Below are 7,024 nucleotides of genomic sequence, written 5' to 3' on the forward strand. Positions count from 1 at the left end.
CCGAAAACTAAAAAATAAATATTAAAAAGAATATTCTCTCTCTCTCTCTCCCTCTCCCTCTCCCTCCCTCTCTCTCTCTCTCTCTCTCTCTCTCTCTCTCTCTCTCTCTCTCTCTCTCTCTCTCTCTCCTCTCAGAAAAAAGAAAAAGAAAAACAAACAAACAAAAACACCCAACACTGATGAGTAACAATTTGTGCAAGGCTTGAGCTGTACAATATTAAAGTGTGATGTCCATTACTTTTAGGATTTTTCTTTGCTAGAGAAGCAGATAACTTACAATTTTGGCCAGGCTTGATTTTTTCATGGATAATATGTGAATATATGAATATATGTGACTAGACATGTGTATGCATCTGAAGCTAAATAGGTTTATCTGAGTCTTATTTAAAAGTTCTGTAAAAGTTTATAAAATGAAATTTTATATAGGTTTCACCAATAAGTGCTATCTTTTATATATTGCATCTGGCATAAAAGGGCCACACTGCCATTTGAGAAAGTGATATAAATCTGTCTGCTTTAAGTAAACCTAGTTTTGATCATTAATGCTGTTCCCTAAATGTATAAGAGATTTAAGGGGTTTTTCTAGTACTGCTAAACTCTGCAAACCTGTAATAATCTATGAATTTGGAATTTCAAACCTAGTTAATATAAGGACATCTGTGTAATGATGATGCTATTAGTTCTTTATATATTAAGTATACTCATGTTCTTCTAATATACAGGTTTTAAAATATAAAGCTTGATTTTCCAAGCTAATGTTCTCCAAACTAAAATTGTCTGAAATGGTAATTTTAATTTTGTTGATTTCTTTATGTCTTTTAGTGTATTCTAAAATTACAACAGGTCTATAATAGGACCTGTTACTTTTTACATTGAGATAAATGTACTTTTAAGATAATGAGTGCCTGATCTGGTTAAAAGTGGATATTGTAAAACATGAAAATATTTTACCACTTTCCCACGAAAAAAGGGTTAAAAGCTCTCTAAGCTTTTCTTGGATTCATATTTCATATGTAATGAGTATTGTGTTATTTGTGAAGAACCTCACCTTAACTAAGATAAGGCTCTGCTTCCCACCTTATTCCATCTTAGAATGTCTCCAAAAGAGGCTGGACTTCAGCTCATTTAAACCTGTGTTCAAAAAATTGTTTTTTGTTGTAAAGATTACTGTGATCTTGGGCTGGGGTTGTAGCTCAGTAGTACAGCACTTGTCTCGCATGCATGAAGAACTGGGTTTGATTCTTAGCCCCACATATAAATAAATAAACAAACAAATATCCATTGACAACTAAAAAAATTAAAACTTAAAAAAGATTACTGTGATCTCAAACAGGATATAATGTACAATGAAGTAAAGGTTCAAGATTATAAAAGCATTTTTTCTTGGTTCATAGCTATTACATAAACTAAATGTTTTTGCTGTTAATTTTATTTTATATTGTGTTTTGCGGTGGTTCTCCTTCTAAAGAAAAGGAAAAGAAAAAAAACAACTTGGGTTAATTTGAGAGAATAAGTTATCACCTACAGGACAAATAGTATATAATGTTGACTTGCAATACTAATACTAACCCAATTAAATGAAAGGGGTAACTGTAAAATTATAGATATTAAAGCTATAACCTGGGGGCTGGGATTGTGGCTCAGTGGTAAAGGGTTCACCTAGCACATGTGAGGCTCTGGGTTCGATCCTCAGCACCACATAAAAATAACATAAAGGTCATTGTGTACACCTACAACTAAAATAAATATTTTTAAAAAGCTATAACCTGTTATTCCCTCTTTAAGACTGGTAAAACTAGCTTGCTGGGTGTTTAAATTAAAATTTTGAGACCAAAGTCAAGGAAGTAAAAGGGTAAAGGAAAAAGCAGCCAATATTTGGCCCTTGCACTGTAAGGTCAGCCAGCAGCCAGAGAATGATGGGGCCCCTCTAAGGGCTCTGAAACTCCAATGAGACAACTTGTGTGCACTAAGAGAGATGGAGAGGACCCTAGAGAACAGAGAGCCACCAACTGGTGGTGCATATTCTGTGAAGAGGAGGGTCACTGGAAAATAAAATGCCTGAAGCTTCCAAGAGAAGCCACATGTGTGGTCATCAAGACCTTATCCTGACCCATCCTGGCACATGGCACCACTGATAGAGGAAGCCTAAAGGAGCCAGGAGGCTTCACACCTTTCCCCAAGAGTGATCGCTGATGAATCTCAGCTGACTCTTAAGAATAGATAGAAACAAGGTCAGTATTGACCAACTTGGTCTTGAACACCTCAGTACAGTCCTACATGGACATTTAAAAGGAAAAATAATGTTTGTTTGTTTTTTAATGTAACTTAAGATGTACACTTGTGTCAACCTACCAAAGTGTAAGTAACATTGGCGGCTACAAAGGAAGGATGTTTATGAAAATACCTAATATTTGACTATCACAAAGGACTGTAGGCTGCCTGCACCACTACCACCAATGCTGTAGCCTCTGATTCCACTACTGCCAGCCTGAGGTCGCCTGGAGGTCTTCTTTCTGCATGCTGCTGCCAAGGAGAAAGTAGTTGTAGTTGGACACAATACCTGGATGCAACTGAAGCTGACACTGTTGCTGACTCCTGGAGATTTTGCCTGGTGACTCTGCTCCCATGGCTGCAGTTGCAGCTCTAATTGCAACCACCACTACTGCTGACCCACTGCCTGCTGCTAACAACCACCCCACTACCGCTGCTACCACAGCCTAGGGGACTGCTTTGGGAGAGACTCCAGGTTTGGTTGTACGTGGCTGCACTTATTTTGGGACACCAACCAGACCTGGGGCCTGGGGCCTGGGTGCCAGCAGGTTTATCACCACAAGAGCCTCTGTCTGGGGACTCCATCTGGGACCTTCAGATCCAGTGTTGGGGTTCCTATGGGTTTGGAGGAGTCTGCTGTCTTCCTGCTGACAGTGCTGGTGGTTCTTGTCTTGCTGATGCATCTCTGGGTTGCTCCTTTGCATGAGTGTATCCCTAGTGGTCTCTCTGCAAATAGGAGCAGCATTGAGATCTTGGGACTGCAGCGTGGCTGAGCCTGCAGTATCTGAAGCCCAGATCGGTGGGCTAGAAACTGGGTTTGGGAGGGCTGATCTGGGTTTGGTGATCCCGAAAGACATCAGAGACAGGGTTGAGAAACTGTTGAACACTAACTGAGAAAGTTCAACTTTCCAGCAAGATTTATTTTATTTTTTGATTCACTAATCTCTGACATATTTAAACAGGATGTTTTTTTATGCATCAGTGTATGGAGGACAATGATATATGAATGGTGTTTTGCATTTTTGTTGTACTCTTATGTTTTTAATTTTTTCTCTTTGTTCATATCCTTCCTCCTCTATTTTCTTTAACTTTATTTATTTTAAATTTTTTTTAGTTGTAGTTGGACACAATACCTTGATTTTATATATTTATTTTTATGTGGTGCTGAGGATCGAACCCAGTGACTCACACATGCTAGGCGAGCATTTTACTGCTGAACCACAACCCCAGCCCCCCCCCATCTATTTTCTTTCCAACCTTTCTCCAACCAACAGCCAATCTCTGTCAGCTCCTTTTCCACTCTTCCTGTGAATTTTTACTTTTAGCCTCTCTCCTTCTCCCTTATGAATATTGCTTACTACACTACCTCTGTTCTCACATCCACCATTTGAAGTTGTAAATTGTAACAAATATTCTGCTTGTACTATAGATAGTTATTGGACTTATCATTTTGTTTTAATGCGAGAAAGCAGTAGACGCCTTAGTTGGAGCTATTGGGTTGGCTATATATTGTGTACACTTATTCTGCCTTAGATCCATACTTTTAGATGGGAAAACACACTAACAACATGAAAAAACAAGGGAATAAAGTGCCCCAAACATACCAAGAGGCTTCAACAACAGAAGCCACTGATAACACAGTAGAAGAAATGTCCAAGAAGGAGTTCAGATTGTATATAGTGGAATTGATAAGGATAGTAAAAGGAGTGAAATCAAACAAAACATACAGGAAGTGAAAGACCACTTCAATAAGAGTTAGGGCACATGGAAAACAAAAAGTCGAAATCTTTGAAATGAAGGCATCAGTAAACCAAATTATAAATTCAATAGCAAGCATCACCAACAAATTAGGCCACTTGGAAGATAGACCCTCAGTAATGAAGACAAAATATATAATCTTGAAAGTAGAGTTGAACATGCAGAGAAGATGATAAGAAACCACGAACAGAATATCCAAGAATTATGGGATAACATGAAAAGACCAAATTTAAGAGTTATCAGAATAGATGAAGGAATAGAGATACAAACCAAAGGAATGCACAATCTTTTCAATGTATGATAACAGAAAATTTTCCAAACCTAAAGAATGGAATGGAAAATCAAATACAAGAGGCTTACAGGACCCCAAATGAACAAAATTACAGCAGACCCACGCCACAAAATATTATAATAAGAATGACTAACAGAGAATAATGATAAAATCTTAAAGGCTACGAGAGAAATAAATTGAATTATGTATGGGGGAAACCAATTCGGATTTCAACTGATTTCTCATCCCAGACCCTCAAAGCTAGGAGGTCCTGGAATAATATATTTCAAGCTCTGAAAGAAAATGATGTCAACCAAGAATTTTATATCCAGAAATATTAAGTTTCAGATTTGAAGATGATATTAAAACGTTCTCTGATAAACAAAAAATTTAAAAAGTCACAACTAGAAAGCCTACACTACAGCGCATTATCAACAAAATATTCCATGAGGATAAAGTGGGGGGAAAAAAGTGAAAACCAGCAAAGGGAGGATCTACACTAAAGGGACATTCAACCAAATGAGAATCTTAAGAAAAATAAAAACCAGAAATAAATCAAAATGACAGGGAATACAAATTATATCTCAATAATAAGCTTGAATGTTAATGGCCTGAACTCATCAATCAAGAGATATAGAATGGGGGCTGGGGATGTGGCTCAAGCGGTAGCGCGCTCGCCTAGCATGCGTGCGGCCCGGGTTTGATCCTCAGCAGCACCACATACCAACAAAGATGTTGTGTCCGCCGAGAACTAAGAAAAAATAAATAAATGTTAAAATTCTCTCTCTCTCTCTCTGTCCCCCTCTCTCTCACTCTCTCTTTAAAAAAAAAAAAAAGAGATATAGAATGGCAGATTAGATTAAAAAGTAAGACCCAACAATATGCTATCTTCAAGAGATTTACCTCATGGGCAAAGACATCTACAGGCTAAAAGTAAAAGGATGGGGAAAAACTTATCATTCATATGTATTGCATAAATAAGCAGGGGTTTTCATTCCCATTTCAAATAAAGTAGACTTCAAAGTTAATCAGAAGATACAAAGAAGGACATTTCATACTTTTTAAGAGAAGTATATATAAGCAGGACATAACAATTATAAATATTTATGCCCCAAACAATGGAGCATCTATGTACATCAAACAAACCCTTCTCAATTTCAATAGTCAAATAGACCACAATGCAATAATACTGTGTGACTTTAACACACCTCTCTCACTACTAGACAGATCTTCCAAACAAAACTAAATAAGGAAACTGTAAATCTAAATAATATAATCAACATTTAGACTTAAGAGACTTAGATAGAATATTTCATCCATCAACAAGCAAATATACTTTCTTCTCAGCAGCACATGGCTTCTTCTCTAAAATAGACCATATCTTATGCCATAAAGCAACCCTTAGTAAATACCAAAAAGGGGGGGGGGGGAATAATGCCTTGCGTTCTATCAGACCACAATGAAATGAAATTAGAAATCAATGATAAAATAAAAAATAGAAGCTACTATAACAAATGGAGACCAAATAATACACAATTTAATGAAGAATGGATGGTAGAAGAAATCAAGAATTAAATAAAAAAATTTCTAGAGGTAAATGAGCACAGTGATACAACATATCAAAATCTCTGGGACTCTATGAAGGCAGTACTAAGAGGAAAGTTTATTGCACTGAGGGCATTCATTAAAAGAATAAAAAGTCAACAAATAAATGACCTAACACTATGTGTCAAACCTCTAGAGAAAAGAAGAACAAATCAACATCAAAAGCAGAAGACAGGAAATAATCAAAATCAGAGCTGAAATTAATGAAACTGAAACAAAAGAAACAATTGAAAAAAATGACCAAAAAGTTGGTTCTTTGAAAAAAATAAATAAAATAGATAAACCCTGGCCATGCTATTGAAAACTTAAATTACTAAATCAAGGTGAAGAAGAAAATATCACAATAAACATGTCTGGAAGAGAGAAGATAATTAGAAACTTTTTTGAAAATTTATACTCTAATAAAACAGAAAATATCAAAGACATTGACAAGTTTCTAGAGACAAATGTCCTACCCAAACTGAACGAGAAGGTCATACATGATATAAACAGATCAATTTCAAATAATGAAATAGAAAATGCCATCAAATGCCTACCAACCAAGCACAGCCCAGGACCAGATGGATTCTCAGCCGAGTTCTACAAGACTTTCAAAGAAGAATTAATACCAATACTTATCAAAGTATTCTATGAAATAGAAAAGGAGGGAACCCTTCCAAACTCATTTTATGAGGCTGATATCACCCTGATACAAAAACCAGACAAAGACACATCAAGGAAAGAAAACTTCAGGCCAATATCCCTGATGAACATAGATGCAAAAATTCTCAATAAAATTCAGGCAAATCACATACAAAAACATATTAAAAAGAGAGTGCACCATGATCAAGTGGGATTCATCCCAGAGATGCAGAGTTGGTTCATCCTATGGATATAATAAACATAATTCATCATATTAATAGAATTAAAAACAAGAATCATATGATCATCTCAATAGATGCAAAAATTTTAAAAAAGCATTTGACAAAATTCAGCACATGCTCATATTCAAAACACTAAAAAACTAGGGATAACAGGAACGTTTCTCAACATTGTAAAAACTATCTATGCTAAGACCCAGACCAACATCTTCCTAAATGAAGAAAAATTGAAAGCATTCCCTCTAAAAACTGGATTCCC

General features: G+C 36.2%; 1 protein-coding gene across 3 annotated transcripts in view; it reads left to right on the forward strand.

Moving 5' to 3' along the window:
- Positions 1-5,815, forward strand: part of LOC101973656 (uncharacterized) — an 87,777-nt gene extending 81,962 nt beyond the window's left edge. For all 3 annotated transcript variants that reach the window (XM_078037723.1, XM_078037722.1, XM_078037721.1), the window contains exon 6: positions 1-5,815. This exon is cut by the window's left edge and continues 10,487 nt beyond it. The gene's annotated coding sequence lies outside the window, so the exon portion shown is untranslated.
- Positions 5,816-7,024: the final 1,209 nt, after the last annotated feature.

The sequence above is a fragment of the Ictidomys tridecemlineatus genome, chromosome 2 (assembly GCF_052094955.1).
Source record: "Ictidomys tridecemlineatus isolate mIctTri1 chromosome 2, mIctTri1.hap1, whole genome shotgun sequence".
NCBI lineage: Eukaryota > Metazoa > Chordata > Mammalia > Rodentia > Sciuridae > Ictidomys > Ictidomys tridecemlineatus.